This window comes from Acipenser ruthenus, chromosome 6 (assembly GCF_902713425.1).
Source record: "Acipenser ruthenus chromosome 6, fAciRut3.2 maternal haplotype, whole genome shotgun sequence".
Lineage (NCBI taxonomy): Eukaryota > Metazoa > Chordata > Actinopteri > Acipenseriformes > Acipenseridae > Acipenser > Acipenser ruthenus.
The window spans coordinates 32,900,514-32,917,351 of record NC_081194.1 but is presented as its reverse complement, the minus strand read 5'-3'; the positions used below and the strand labels follow the sequence as shown (position 1 = coordinate 32,917,351).

General features: G+C 38.1%; 1 protein-coding gene across 11 annotated transcripts in view; it reads left to right on the top strand.

Moving 5' to 3' along the window:
• Positions 1–16,838, top strand: part of LOC117411154 (serine/threonine-protein kinase MRCK alpha-like) — a 211,969-nt gene that overhangs the window by 34,183 nt on the left and 160,948 nt on the right. The window lies entirely within an intron of this gene.

Below are 16,838 nucleotides of genomic sequence, written 5' to 3'. Positions count from 1 at the left end.
TTATTATTTATTGTTGATTTTGTGTTCGTGATTTGTTTTTGTTTAACCTTTTATTTTGCTCTGTGAGCAAGTGTTTTCTGTTTGAATATTTTATTTATTTTTGGATTGCTTTAAATAAAACGGCGCCCGCGCCACTGCACCATACCTTTTGTTTTTGTTGTGCCTTCTTCTGGTCTGACGTCACCCTCAGCCATTCCTGTCACAATTATATATTTTTGTTGCGACTTTGTTATGTGATACGTAACAAACGAGAACTAAAATGGTGTGTTTTTTCCCCTTAATTTTACAACGCCGTTTCCATGTTTGTTTTATTTTAAGTGTTTAAAGGTAAATTTCAGTTTTTGTTTGCTTGTTCAGCAACAAAAAAGGCACAAGTAAACCTCATGTTATTACTTTATGAAAACGTGTCTATTGCCACTGTTTACTGTGAAGAAACAGCAATGGCAAGGAATGAAAAAAAAAGTAAAAAATAAATAAAATGTGGTGTCAACTTTATCCACTATTTATTTTGAGAATAAACAAAACAATGTTTAACTTGAACTGCTATGTGGCATCCTTTGTTTTGTAGTTAATTCACTGGGGTAAAGTAAGGCCGACACAATGACTACTGGGATATATATTTTTTTTACTTTAACGTGTTTACATAATGTAACGCCTTGCTGTCAAATAAAGGCACACACACAGGCCCCCTGTCCCTGCTGCTATGCTGTCTCTCCCTGCCTTCTGAGTAATATAAAGGCTTTTATCACTTTTTGAAAATGAACGAATAGCCAAACTAATATTTCGATTATGAGTGAATATCCGAACATGAAAATCTCATCTTAGTCCCAACACTAGTATTTATTGCTTCTAATCCTTCAGTAGACATCTCTGTTCTACTGGCAATTTAATACTGTACCTCTTAATGTAATTGCATTGACTTAAGTATTTACTCTTTCAACTACATTTGTGATTTATTTATTTATTTATTTATTAACTAACTAACTAGGCTTGGATGGATTTTGAATTATGGCAAAATGAAAGAAAAGCAACCTGGGAAAATGAATTGTCAATCATCGGTCTCCGCACCTCTATTTCAACATCAAAGATGCCAAATTCATATTTAGTTATATATCGACTTTAATATTTAACAGTACCTGTCTTAATCACCTGTGAACTAAGATGGGGAATGCAATAGCCACTCATCACTTCAGCTTTAACATTTTGTTACAGTAAGTAGCTCACTTAACTGTGCTACTGAATTAGTATATATTTTTTCTTTATGTCAACATTATGATTTAGTTTGATTAAAAACGTTTTGCACTTTACAAGAATTAGTAATAAAAAACGAAAATTGGGAAGATCAGACCGCAGCAGAGTGTCTTGGAAATGGGCAAAAACAAACAACATTACCAGAGGTGAGGAAGTTCAGGACCTGTATTGTTTTAATGAAGCCTAATATTAAAATGTTTATTAAAATACTATTATGGCTTTCGGTGGACTTTTGTGATATAATTTTGTAGTTTCTTTGATTGCATGATGTTAAATAAAATATCTAAATTTATGTTCATATTTTTTATTTTTATTATATCTCAATCTTAATTTAAGGTGATGCAAAATGTTTGGCCGTAGCTGTACAACACACCACTCTAGTAGTAATGTGTGTTCTTCACTCAAAACAGCAGACCAGTAAACTAGTCTAATAAACGAATATGTGAATGCCGATTTGGATGCATTTAAGCCATAAGACATGAGAGGGCATGGGGTTTTTATGTTTCAGTAAATGCAATATATATATATATATATATATAATATATATATATATATATATATATATATATATATATATATATATATATTAAACAAAATTAAAAAAGACATTTGTTGGTTGCATAAATATTCACCCCCCTTAGTCAATACTTGGTAGAAGCACCTTTGGCAGCAATTACAGCTGTGAGTCTTTTTGGGTAGGTATCTACCAGCTTTGCACATCTGGATCCTGCAATTTTTGCCCATTCTTCTTGTCAAGTTGGATGGGGACTGTTGGTGAACAGCAATTTTCAAGTCTTGCCACAGATTCTCAATCGGATTGAGGTCTGGGCTTTGACTGGGCCATTCTAAGACATTCAGGTTCTTGTTTTTAAACCACTCCAGTGTAGCTTTGGCTGTGTTTAGGGTCATTGTCCTGCTGGAAGGTGAACCTCCGCCCCAGTCCCAGGTCTCTTGCAGACTGAAACAGGTTTTCCTCTAGAATTACCCTGTATTTGGCTCCATCCATCTTGCCCTCAATCCTGACCAGTTTCCCAGTCCCTGCTGATGAAAAGCATCCCCATAACATGATGCTGCCACTACCATGCTTCACCGTGGGGATGGTGTTCTCAGGGTGATGAGCAGTGTTGGCTTTGCGCCACACATAGCGTTTTGCGCTAAGGCCAAAAAGTTCAGTTTTGGTCTCATCAGACCAGAGAACATTTTTCCACGTGTTTGCTGTGTCTCCCACATGCCTTTTGGCAAAATCCAAACGGGATTTGATATGGGTTTTTTTCAGCAATGGCTTTTTTCTCGCCACTCTTCCATAAAGCCCAGCTTTGTGCAGCGTCCGGGTTATAGTTGTCCCATGGATGGTTTCTCCCATCTCAGCTGTGGATCTCTCCAGCTCCTTCAGAGTTACCATTGGCCTCTTGGTTGCTTCTCTGACTAATGCCCTCCTTGCCTGGTCACTGAGTTTTGGTGGATGGCCTTCTCTAGGCAGAGTCACAGTTGTGCCATATTCTTTCAATTTTTTAAAAATGGATTGTGGCGGAGTGTCCCGCCCCTATATTTATATGTGCACTGTTTATTATTATTTGTAGTATTGTTTGCGGCGCGGATAAAAGCGCTGTGTATTTGTTATTGTTTTTATATTTTAAAAATCTCGTGAAGATGCGTGGCTGATCAGCTACTGATTTATTTAACTAGCTGTCAGTCACGCATCCTTACTAAACTTGTGCAGACTGTGGCCGAGGGGTAATAAGATAATTAACAGCTAGTTAACCCCTCGGCAAGAGTATAAGAACCTGCAGCTGTCCCTGCTGCGGGGGAGAGTGTACAGCGGAGAGTACGGGGAGCGGAGAGAGTGAGGAGAGAGAAACTACATTTAAAAACAACTGCTAAGTATCGTGCTGGTGCTAAAACCAGCACGCTTAATTTTTTGTTTATTTGTTTGGCCAACGTGCCCTTTTGTTTTGTTGTTTGTCTAAGTCTTTTGTTTTGTTTTGTTTTATTATTTAATAAAACGCGAGCGCCGTTGCGTTCAGCTTCACCACCATCCATTCATTGTTTCTGTTACTTCCTGGTTCGTGACGTCACTACCTACACGTCACTGCAACAACAGCTCGGTCACATATGATGGGATAAACAATGCCTCCAAGAGCCGGACCAGGAAAGAAAAGGACGATTTTTTTTTGTTTTTTTCGAATAGTGTTTTGTGTTTGGAAAAAATAAAAAAAAAGAAATGGATAAAGTGGAGGAGTACATGGAGAGGTGGCATGAGCATCAGAGGGAGCTGAAGGAAGGAGGGGCTACATGGTGCCTCGCCTGCCTGGAGTATGGGCGCCTCCCTGATGTGTGCCCATATGAAGACCCTCTCTTTCTGCAGGCCTTTGATCGAGGTGAGGTGGAGACCGCATGGAGACTTCCTGGTCCGTGACGTCACTACCCACACGTCACTGCAACAACAGCTCGGTCACATGGATTTAACGGTGCTCCGGGGGATGTTCAAAGTTTGGGATATTTTTTTATAACCCAACCCTGATTGGTGCTTCTCCAGAACTTTATCCCAGACTTGTTTTGATAGCTCCTTGGTCTTCATGATGCTGTTTGTTTAGATATGCTCTCTAACAAACTCTGGGACATTCCAGAAACAGGTGTATTTAATCTGAGATCATGTGACACTTTAATTGCACTCAGGTGGACTCCATTCAACTAATTATGTGACTTCTGAAGGCAATTGGTTGCACCAGAGCTTATTTAGGGTTGTCACAGCAAAGGGAGTGAATACTTATGCAATCAAGACTTATCAGTTTTTTTATATGTAAATCATTTTGAAAACTATGTAGATTTTTTTCCCCACTTCGACATTATGGACTATATTGTGTAGATCAGTGACAAAAAATCCTAATTAAATCCATTTTAATTCCAGGTTGTAACACTACAAAATGTGGAAAAGTCCAAGGGGGGTGAATACTTATGCAAAAATAAAAAACTGAAATATCTTGCTTGCATAAGTATTCAACCCCCACACATTAATATTTGGTAGGGCCACCTTTCGCTGCAATAACAGCTTTAAGTCTTTTGAGGTAAGTATATACCAGCTTTGCACACAATGTTGGAGTGATTTTGGCCCATTCTTCTTGGCAGATTTGCTCCAGGTTGTTCAGGTTGGTTGGACGACGCTTGTGGACCGCAATCTTCAAATAGTGCCACAGATTCTCAATGGGATTGAGATCAGGACTTTGACTGGGCCACTGTAGGACATTCACCTTTTTGTTCTTGAGCCACTCCAATTTTGCTTTGGCCTTGTGCTTGGGATCATGAAGCAGGTTCTCTTGCAGTATTTCCCTGTATTTTGCTCCATCCATTCTTCCTTCAATTTTAACAAGATGCCCATACTTCACTGTAGGGATGGTGTGTCTTGAGGCATGGGCATTGGTTAGGTTTGCGCCACACATAGCGCTTTGAGTTTTGGCCAAAAAGCTCTATCTTGGTTTCATCTGACCACAAAACCTTTTCCCACATCGCAGCTGGGTCACTCTCATGCTTTCTGGCAAACTCCAGACGTGCTTTCAGATGGTACTTTTTGAGTAACGGCTTCTTTCTTGCCACCCTCCCATACAGGCCAGTGTTATGCAGAGCTCTTGATATGGTTGACTGGTGCACCATTACGCCACTCCCAGCCACTGTAGCTCCTTCAAAGTGATTGTTGGCCTCTCTGTGGCTTCTCTCACAAGTCTCCTTCTTGTCTGAGCGCTGAGTTTTGAGGGACGGCCTTTTCTTGGCAGTGCCTGGGTGGTGTGATGCAGCTTCCACTTCCTGATTATTGATCCAACTGTGCTCACTGGGATATCCAAACACTTGGATATTATTTTGTACCCTTTCCCTAATCTATGCATTTGTATTACTTTATCTCTAACTTCTGTAGAATGCTCTTTGGTCTTCATTTTCCTTCAGATTCACAGCCTGACCAGTGATCCTTTAACAGTGGGGTTTTTATCCAGAAAATGTGACAGCAACTTTAATGGTTCACAGGTGGAGGCCAATGGTAAGATAATTGTGTCCTCGTTAGGGCAATTTCTTTCATCGGTGTAAACTGGGAGCTTCCACAGCACAGGGGTTGAATACTTATGCAAGCAAGATATTTCAGTTTTTTATTTTTCTTAAATTTCCCAACATAAAACCAATGTCACCTTACAGTAATTGATTTTGAGTTTCAGTGTTTTAAAATAAAATATCAAACAGAACGAAATTTCAATGTACCATTTGTAATTCAGTAATATGAGAGAATTGGTCACAGGTCTGAATACTTTTGCAAGGCACTGTATGTGTGTGTGTGTATGTATGTGTATATATATATATATACACACACATATACATATACATACAGTCACCTCCAAAATGATTGGCACCCTTGATAAAGATTAGCAAAAAAGGCTGTATAAAATAGACAACACAGGTAATGAGCTATATTTTATGCTTAAATATATGGGAAAACCATATTCTTTTATTCTAATACAATTGCTCAGAGAAAAAGTTTTTTATTAACAAGTAATACATTTTTTTCTCAAAGATAGGTATCAGAATTATTGGCACCCCTATGGATTCTTATAAATAAAATTAAACAAAATTCAATCTGCATTAACATTCTACTTCTTTAAGTTCATCTCAGCCTTAAGCGACTGTATTGTGGCCTTCCATGGCTTCCTTTTTCACTGGGGTATAAAAATGAGGTAACAAGCATATGAAATCCATTTGTCATCCATCACTATGGGGAAAGGCAAAGAACTCACAAATGAAAAGAGATAAATGGTTGTTGACCTTCATAAATCAGGCAATGGGTACAAAACAATAGCTAGAAAACTACATATACCACTTACCACTATTAGGGCAATAATTAAGAAGTTCAAAACCACTGGAACAGTGATAAACTTGCCTGGTAGAGGACGCAAGTGTATCTTGTCCCCACGCACAGTGAGGCAGATGGTTCGGGAGGCAAAGGGAAATCCAAGGGCCACAGTTGGGGAATTACAGAACTTGGTTGCATCCTGGGGTCACCAAGTCTCCAAATCTACAATTAGACATCACCTCCATGCCAATAGGCTATTTGGAAGGGTTGCAAGAAAAAAGCCTTTATTGAGAACAACCAATAAACGGCATTGGCACTTCGATTGGAACCGGGTCCTATGGTCAGATGAGACGAAAATAGAGCTCTTTGGCCACACACACCAGCGGTGGGTTTGGCGTCGAAAGAAGGATGCTTGTGCAGAAAAGAACCTCATACCTATTGTAAAATATGGTGGTGGATCTTTGATGTTATGGGGCTGTTTTGCTTCTGCTGGTCCTGGGGCCCTTGTTAAGGTCAACGGCATCATGAACTCTACCCAGTACCAGGACATTTTAGCCAAAAACCTGGTTGCCTCTGCCAGGAGGCTGAAACTTGGCCGCAAGTGGATCTTCCAGCAAGACAATGACCCCAAGCACACATCAAAATCCACAAAGAATTGTTTAATAGACCACAAAATCAACATTTTGTAATGGCCATCTCAGTCTCTGGACTTGAACCCCATTGAAAACCTGTGGTTTCAATTGAAGAAGGCAGTCCATAAGCGCAGACCGAAGGATATCAAGGATCTGGAAAGATTCTGTATGGAGGAATGGTCTAAGATCCCTCCCAATGTGTTCTCCAATCTCATTAAACATTATAGAAAAAGACTCTGCTATCCTTGCAAGGGGAGGGTGCACAAAGTACTGAAAACAAGGGTGCCAATAATTGTGACACTTCATTTCTTTTGGAAATAAATGTATAATTTGAGAAATGTGTAATTTTGGTTGATTCCATTGAATCATTAATAAAGTCAAATATATTCCACATGTTGGAATATAGCTCAGTACTGGTATTATTTATTTTATACAGTCTTTTTTGCTCATCTTTATCAAGGGAGCCAATAATTTTGGAAGTGACTGTATATATATATATATATATATATACCCCACCCACTCGATATATCGCGAGGCGTCACAGTCCAATATAAGTCCTCTACGCAGCCCTCTTTTTCTCATTTTTTCATATAAAAAGCAGCAAACAGTGTTTTAATTTGTACAATGGAGGTAATTGCTTCTCATCAACTTCAGTCTCCAATTAATTTCATGAGTCTTCCTCTCCTTGCTCAAATGCCCAAACCTGCTGCTTTGAAAGAATCCACTCCCAACAGGTTTGTTGCTAGGGAGCTGACGTCACTGCCCTGTGAATTTTGCTAGTGCATTGCTGCTGCCACAAGTGAACACCTTGCTGGCTAAAATAAAAAACGCTTTTTGTGTTATTGTGCATTGTGTGTGTATATGATAACAACAGTATGACATTAATGCTTTGTTTTTAATTGTTTTGTATATTTTAGTTTGTGGTGTGCAGTACGAAATAAAATGAACAGTAAAAATGGGGCGCCAACTCCACGACCGCGATATATCCGAATCTGCAGTATAACAAGGGGTGATATAACGAGGGGTGGGTGGATATATATATATTTCTAGCGAGGGTGCCCAGTAACTCTGCTGGGAGTTCTCGGATCTGTGACCGCTGGTGGACATAATTGCTCCTGCTTGCAGTCCAGTGTTGGACAGTTTCTGTATCAAGGTACTGTGGATGCTGTGATTGGTATATATCTGTGAGGTGCCTGCTTTCCTGCATATTCTAGGTAGCATTGTTGCTAGGTAATTCACTACCATTGGCTCTAACATATACCAAACCGCGCAAGAGTTTAAGGTGCTTTGTTGGGATGAAGATAAAAGGCAGGCAGATTTTCTGGAAGTTTTAATAAGTACTTCTCCAATGACACTACTGGGCACAAGCGGTTTCCGGGCTCTTCAAACATGAATCCGCTGTGAGATTCTTTATTCGGGTTGTAGGGATTTTTGTGATTTTTTTTTTTTTTTTTAAATGCCAGTCATCTGAAGGATTTAACAGCCCAATTTGTTGGTTTTGTGGTATTCATTTCATTGAGGTTTTTCTAGCACGTCAATGTTACATTTTTGTACCTCAGTGTGACTGGTCTACTTTCTTTTCTTCAGTTTCGGGTACGTTGCTTTTATGAATAGATGCAGCTTTGTTTTGTCACCATTCATCAATTGTCATGGGCGCAAACCGTACAAAAGTGATGTCTTCAGTATCTTCCATGACAGCAGGTGTTTTCTTTGACTTTGTGTGGCACAGTAATACGTGGTTTGCACAGGTGCAGTGATTTGCCTTTGTTCCTAAGTAGTTCTAATTGTGACATTGTGCTGGATATTGTAACTGCTTGGAACACTGATGGACCAATCAGCATGCAGCATTCTAACACTCTGTTTTTATTGTTTTACTGTTTAATTTTCAGTATAGCACGCTAAATTGTATCCTAGGTTAGTCTTTCTTTCTGTGATGTTAATATGGGCTAGTTTTATACGAAACTGACTTGCATTTTGTGACTAATTCACAAGTGGTATGTGTGTACAATGTACAGTATATATCTTGGTAACAATATGGCATAAGGTTATTTTCCAAGTCTGCAAAATGTGCTCCATTGTGAGTAAACCATCATCGCATGTGTTCATTGCACTGTCAAGCTTCCATACACTTGTAAACAGGCTTTACCAGTTGCCTTAATGACCTTGTGACACATTGTAACAGATTTTTTTTGTTGTTGATTTTTTCTCTGTAATAGGCTTCGGTTACAGGATACGGGTTGGTGTTCTGAATTCATCAATTCCAAAGAGCATTGTTGCTGGCATGCAGTTTTGATTTGCAGCCTGTGCTGGTGCTCATTTGTGCTGGTGTGATGACTTCAGTCTGTTTGCATCAGCTCTGAAGGTTCAAAGCTACTTTAGAGCCGCTTGCACTCATGCAGACGTGGATAAATACACTTGGTTGCAAACCAACATCTGAAAGGAAAGTGCTGCTTGGAGCTCTCCAGAATTATTATTTTTTTTTTAACATGCAGTTAGTTTATGGTTATGTGAACTGATCCAAGTGATGATCAGATGAATTCAGAAATTGTTTTTTCAGCTCCCGCGCTGTTTTTTAAGCTCCTTTGTTTCCACTTTAGATCAAACACAGACCCAGAAGTAGAGTCATGGTGCTGGATGTTCTTAGGTTTTTTGAAGACCATTTTGCAAAGTATGCTCATCTTCTCATGTTTTGTTCTACAGTAGAATTGCCTCATTCTAACTTTTCAAGACACAGTTGGACACCATGCTACTTATCTAATATATTGGCATGATGGAAGAACTACAGTCTTCAAACCTAAAGAGGTGGTCTTGGTCCGTTTGGCAAACAAATCGAGTCTGGTTCGCTTGCTAAATCTCAATGTGAACAACTGCTGGATTTGGTCCTTTTGTACAGGTAACGAACTATACAAGGTAACCTGACTCATTTTGTTCACATTTTGTGAGTAAGTTAGTTCATATTCTGAGGAAACAAGTAGAGCAAAAAACTAAATGTGTCAGGGAACTACATTAGGGTTACCAGACAGTCTGGAAAAACTGGTATTGTCACAGTTTTCAGCCATACGTTTTTGTACTGGTTGGAAATAGTAAAATTGTTAAATCGTCCCAGTTGTGCTATTGTAGCCACTTTTTTTAAATTTATTTTTTTTATATAATATATATATATAAAAGTACCAAACTATATCAGTGTGCTCTGCAAGTTAACAGCAGAGTAATTTATTAGGTTGTGTTCGCACCATTAAAAAATAAAGTAAATCAGTCTAATTTGTTTATTATTCTGGTTGTGTGTATATCACATGTTTAAATGTTAAAAGCCTGATATTATTATTTTTTTTCTAATCTGGCTTCCTGTGCATTTAAATGTTTTGATTAGATGACAATAGAAAGAAAGAAAAAAGTAGTTGTTATGATCGGCAACAAATAGACAATGTTTAATTTTATAAATTATTATTGTGTTACTATATACTGTTATTTTAATGCTTCAGAGTTGCTACGGCATCAGTGAGTTGAAAAAAAACAAACATTCCAGCAGTTTTTAACTCTAGAAATCTGGTAAACCTGAACTACATGGACGTGCGAGAAACTGATGCTCTGGTAGAAATTTGGTCAGACACTAAAATCCAAGCCGAACTGGACAAATAGTAAACACAAATAGTAAAATATATTCAGTCTTTTCTCAGATTACTTTGTTTAATGCCTACAGTAGAAGAATGGTTTTGCAATTCAGTTGTGCAATACTGCATTATTCTCCTGCCGTTGGCATTCAACAAATGTATTCATTAAATTGGCAAAGTGCTCCCCCAGTGCTTTCTTCCACAGTAATATGTATGAATCTAAAACATGCTATTAAACTGGAACAATATGTCAATAGCTGTCATCTTTCAAGATATAGGAGGCTGTGTGGTCCAGTGGTTAAAGAAAAGGGCTTCTAACCAGGAGGTCCCCGGTTCAAATCCCACCTCAACCACTGCCTCATTGTGTGACCCTGAGCAAGTCACTTAACCTCCTTGTGCTCCGTCTTTCAGGTGAGACGTAATTGTAAGTGACTCTGCAGCTGATGCAAAGTTCACACACCCTAGTCTCTGTAAGTCGCCTTGGATAAAGGCGTCTGCTAAATAATCAAATAATAATAATAATAATAATAATAATAATAATAATAATAATAATAATAATACCAAGATGCCTTGCAGGATATTGTAAACATCTGGTTCACAGACTTGATAAATGTGAGCAGCAAGCAAATTGATAGATTGTTTCAAACAAACCCAGTGTGAATGCAGCCTAATGTATTGCCTAAACTGCGTGTTATTATTTGACTGTTAATAAACACTTGAACAAGAGTCTGTAACATACCTGCTTTGATGTAGAAACCTATGCTGTGGTAGTGAAATCACATCAAGACCTGAGACTTGTTTTTCTTATTTACTCAATCAGCATACATTGAGAAAGCTTTGCTTCATACTTGCAGAAGACAGTCAAACTGCATGAGAACACTGTAGTGTAAACGCAACAGGCTACTCTACTGTAGTCACAGTTACATTAAAAACGGAATTCTCCAGGCAGTTGAGCTCAATGAAATTGTCGAGATACTGTGCACGGGATATAATGTGGGGTTATGTAGCATAAGTGTTATTAAAATGTATATTTGTATTTAAGCACGGGGATTGCACAATCACTCCATGTGCAGATTAAATTGGGTATTAGTATGGAAGCACTGGAAGCATGGGGAGCACAATTAGTTCACCTGCAGATGTACCGAGATTCCAATTGAATGATTGATTAGCAATCGAGTCTCGGTACAGCTGCATAAAAGATGCAGTGTTTCACTCACTTGGGGTCAGTGTGTTCAGAGTGGAGAATGGGAGAGAGAAAGAGAGTAAAATTAAAACTAAAACAAACAACTGAATATTATTTTATCCTCTGTCTAAACGTACGTGCTGTATCCTCGGATACCATGTAGAGCTGCTTATTATAATGTCAGAGTCAAAATAAAACCGCATTTTAATGGTATAAATCAGTAAAAACTAGTAAAAAGAGGTTCAGTTCAAATAAATCCTGTAATTTTTCAGTAAAATTCGGAAGAAACCGCAAATGCAGAACACTGTATACAGTATGGTCCCTTTCCAACACAGGCTGGGTGAAAAAGACATTCCAGCTAGATATGAATGGGTTGATCGGTTCTTGCCAGGCTATAAAAACAATGTGTAAGAATTATATACAGCTACTATAAATATACATGAAGTCTAGAAAACTCCATTCAAAACTGCAGACTGCTATTGCTACAGTACAAGATATGCCAATTTGTATTAAAACCATTTCATTAGCTACCTTTGGCAATATCTTTCTATGGCTGAAAGGTGGATTTAATACAGCAAACTGATTTTTTGTCAATTAATAAGCTGGAATTATCCATTATTTCAAACAAATAAGAAGACTGTTCAGTATTTCCTTTTTGTTCTTGCTGTTGCATCTTGACTGAAATCAGTGTGTTTCAGTGTGATCCCTGTACAGCTCTCCCCTGTATCACGTTGCCCATCAAAGCTTCCTGCAGCTTTCAGTGTCAATGAGAAAATTTCCATTTCCTTGCAGTTTGAATCTGCAGGTTTACAGCTTGTATCTGTCAAATTCTGCTCACATTCATACCAGGAATAGATCAAGCTGCTTTGAAATGGGAATATTGTGTTCAACCCTGCCAAGTCATTTCAAGTCAGGTACAAATGATGGTTATGCTAGTTTTGTTAATGTAGTCTTGGAAAAGCTTTATGAAATGTGCCTGGTAAAGATGCACTGCTATTTTAATTAATACATTTCTGGGTCAATGTTTTAATCAGAAGAGCACTCAATTTGAATTGTATTAAGTTTAATGGCCAACTAACCAGCTGCAGTCATTAGTTTACGATTTTAATCCGTTTTAATTCATCACAGCCAAAAAATAAATAAATCAAAGCTCAAATTCTGCCTGGATATACAACTGAAATCAACGTAGCGCATTGTATTCATCTTTTCAGTGAAAGGGCCTGCATACAGACCAGTAATGACCTCATAAAGAAACTATGGACAGCTGCAGTGCATTGTTCCTTGCAGTCAGTCCATCATGCAGTATGATTTTTGTATTCAGAATAGTATAGGGTATTGGCAAATAAATTACATCCTAATCATGTTGTAGCAATGTGGAGTTTTATTTATTAGGTCATATTAATGCAATAGTTAAGAGTATAAGCTTCAAATGTAATGCTATTTATTTCCTCACCTCATTCTGAGTGGCTCCTTGACAAGTTTCCTCTACCCTTTGGGGGACCTAAATACACGTGGACTATGAACTACAGTATGAATTGTTTTCTAAAGATAATTTTTTTTAATAATCCGGTAAAGACCCTTTTTTGTTACATTTTTTTGAAGTTTAACTTTAAAGATCACATCAATAATAGATTTTTAAACCTGAGTTTTATCAAGGTGAGGAGTGACTAGATTGTGCTTGTTTTAAATGTATCCTTAAAATACTCACTAGGGCTCAATTTAGAAATACTAAAATAAATTGTTTTATAAAGTAAAATAAATCAAATGTTTTCCTAGAAATAGGACATTTTATATTATAAAGTGATGAGTCAACCCTCCTACCCCAAAACAAACCCCAGCTTGACACTTTGCCATTGATGAACAGGAATGCTAAAGGCTGCATTCTCTTGAGCAGTTGTGCGATGGACAACTGCTGTGCAACTGTTTGTTCATGCAAAATGTTGTCTTGTGCTACAGTCAACCTTTTGTACTGCAGATATCCCTGCCCTTGAGACACATGGCTGCAGACATACTACAGTAACATAAGTTATAAAATACTGTAACTTTCATTGCCATTTTCTATGAACAGTAACTGGTTTAAAATGGCAGATTACAGAATTTAATTAAAGTGTTACTGAAAAGGCTGTAGGGTTTAAAACACAAAACATTATTTTCTCTAGTTTCCTGCTTACTTATTCCTGCAGTATCATAACATAATTGCAATTGTTTTGACATTTTTATTAACAAAACCTTGATCATAAATCAGTTTTGACCTGTTATTTTAGTTTCACATCGGTTATGCATCGGTTCTTCCCATCAAAACATCTTCAGAATTCACATCGGCTGCTAAAATCCAACCCGTTCAATCAGAAGCATTTCATTTAGCTCCTGACATCTCCCAAAGTTAATCATTGTGATTGGTTCACTCAACATTTCAGTACTGACATGGTTATGGAACGATAAGCCCTAGCAGCTTTCATTATTTAGTCATGCCACCAAACCCAGGTTAAACACCCTGATCCGGGTATATATTTCCATCATGCATGTCTCTCAAAGAAAGTGTACAGTAAGCCACTGGTAAGGTATTAAGAAAAGGATCATTATTTCAACTATACTGTAGGTTTAATCTTTTGTTTGCAGTACAAGACTTGTTAGTATATTGAATTGTATTGTACATGAACTGGATAAACATATAGAAATGCTTGTAATAACACCAAGTGCAGGGCCACCATTGACAGTCAAGACACTGTTTTTTACGCATGAGGTCTGTTTCATTTTCTTCTGGAGGGCTATGTGACCAAATCTAACTTATCAGACTACTCTTCAGAGAAGTGGCAATCTGCAGTGAAGTCATTTATGAAATGTTCTGTCATTTGTGCAACGTTGCTTGCTTAATGTAAACCAACAGTTTACTAGCCCTCTATCCTGATCCATTAGACCGTCCACAGCTGTCTTGTCCAGGATGTCTTTCTGTTTTACAATTGGAGACTATTTGCTTAACAAATTCATCCAGCAAATTGGGGAAAGCCAATATATACAGAAACTATGTATTGTACAGCAGATGTTTCCAGCATGTTTCCACTTTTTCTAACTGTATGTCTGTGGCATGCTAGGGCCCTCTTACATGTTTTCTTTCACCTGCTATTGGAATGTATCCAGTTTAGGTCCAAATCTGAGTAGCAACCAGCCAACAAGCAGCTCAGCTGATCATACAGTGCTGTGCTTAGATGAGAATCATTGAGTAAAATATAGTGCAACCACACTTGTCATTTCTGACTTTGACATACAAGTATTTTGTGGAAGATAGCATTTTTATGCAGTTACTTCATTACAGCTTTAAATGATGGTCTGCTCATCAAATCCAGATGTTAGCATAATCATGGGGAGGGATTTATGACTCAACTAAATTACTATGTTACATTTCATTCCTGGTAATACTCTGTAGAGTAATCGCACCTAGATTAATAATACCTGTTAGACCAGGGAATTTGACAGTTTAATATCGGTTGCAGTCTGTGTTAGCTGCAGATATAAAATTGATACAGCTGTTTCACAATAATTAATCTTTATACTGAGTGGAGTCTCTGTAGACTGGCATTCCTGTCTACATTACAGTAGGTATAATTATTTCACAGGTGGTGTCAGCAGGGTTAAAAACTAACAATATTGTGCTACTAGTACCTTTTGAAACTTGCTAGTCCTTATGTGAAGTGCCTAAGTTGGAATCAACAACAACAGTTGGGGTCCCTAAAAATAGGCTTAGATTTTATTTTGCTAAAAAAATAAACACTGTTATAAATTTAGAGTTACATTTTTTTTTAACAAAGCACCTTGTAAACGCTCATACAGATTAATCACCTTGTTACTGAGCGATTACTATAGTGTGCTGAGAAACTGACAGCACCAGACAGGATGACAGGAAAAAATTCTCTCAGCTGCGTTACCTTGCCAACCATGAATTTATCTCGCCATTGTGGGGTGTGTTAATTATTATTATTCTCCATTCATGGTTTGGCGGCCTCGTCTTTTTGGGGGGAGGTGGCCCATAGCCACTTCCTATCTGCAGCACTGGGATGCATGTAACTGTTCATGTGTTTCCAGCCGGCATCGCGCAGGTAGCCGTCGAGCACCTACGGATGAGGCCTCCGGCCAAATTTATCTTTCACTCTGGGCCCTGAGTGTCCACCACAGTCATCGGGCCCTGAGCACCCTTTACAGTTCATAAATCATCTGCAATTGCAATCATCATCATCATTCATTCATTGCCATTCATTCATAGCGGATTCTCTGTGCTGAAATAACAGTTCTGCTTGTGAAGCATCCCCACTATAATTTGACAGAACAGGTGATTTATTTGCACTGCGCAGAACCTTATTTTCCCCCATTGCTGCTTGAGCCCTGGAGCACCCACGGAATCACCGCCTATGCACCTTATCAGTGATTAAAGCCTGGTTTTCAAACAAACTGATTAGCGTTCACCAGTACTGTATTGGTATAAGAAAAGTGTGTTTTTCAAAAAAGTAATTTCAGCTTCCAATCACTTAAAATATGCTGACGATAATGTAAACAACACCAAGCTACATACAGTGAGTCCCAAGCTTTAAACGTGTTACTGTTTATAGAGAAGAACTCAACTTTATTATCAATATATTGTGTTATGTTTTAAGCAACATACTATGATAATATTCACTATGGTAATTGTTTATTAGTTTTAAAATGTTTAGTAAAACGTGACCTATTGTTTGACCTCATTACTACAACCTTCTCCCTTTGCTAATGACATCTTCAGTCAGGGTCGGAACGCAGTATAAATCTCCACATTTTTGTAAAATTACTTTACACTTACTTCAAAACATGCAATGTGTTTCAGTAAATTCAAACAATAAACTTTGTGTCCCGCGCAGAGGGAGAACACAAACGTAAAACACCATTAAGTGGGGTTGGCATTGCAGGGGAGATGAAGGGACGTTTCAGTTCCGAGTGACTGTTTTCTAAGCATTATTTCTGAATGCTTATTCACCATTGCTACACCCCGTTAGAAAATTGACTTCCCTGAATTTTTTTAACGCAAGACTGAACATGAGAGTATATGTGTACATTTGTTTTAAGTACTCGCCCAGAGGACTACTGAGACACAGACATCAACTAGTCCTCATCAGATTTAATTCACCTTGGGCGAGCGGGTGAGCGTGAGTTTCTAACCCTGTGTCAGTAGTTTTGTCAGACTTGTGACTAAATTGAGATACTATTGTATAGGGTTTATATAAATTGCAATTAAGCATTCCCTGGGAGAATGTGCTTATGGATTGCTTTTGCTTCCAAGTCTGCCACAAATGTTTCTTATATCTCTTGGC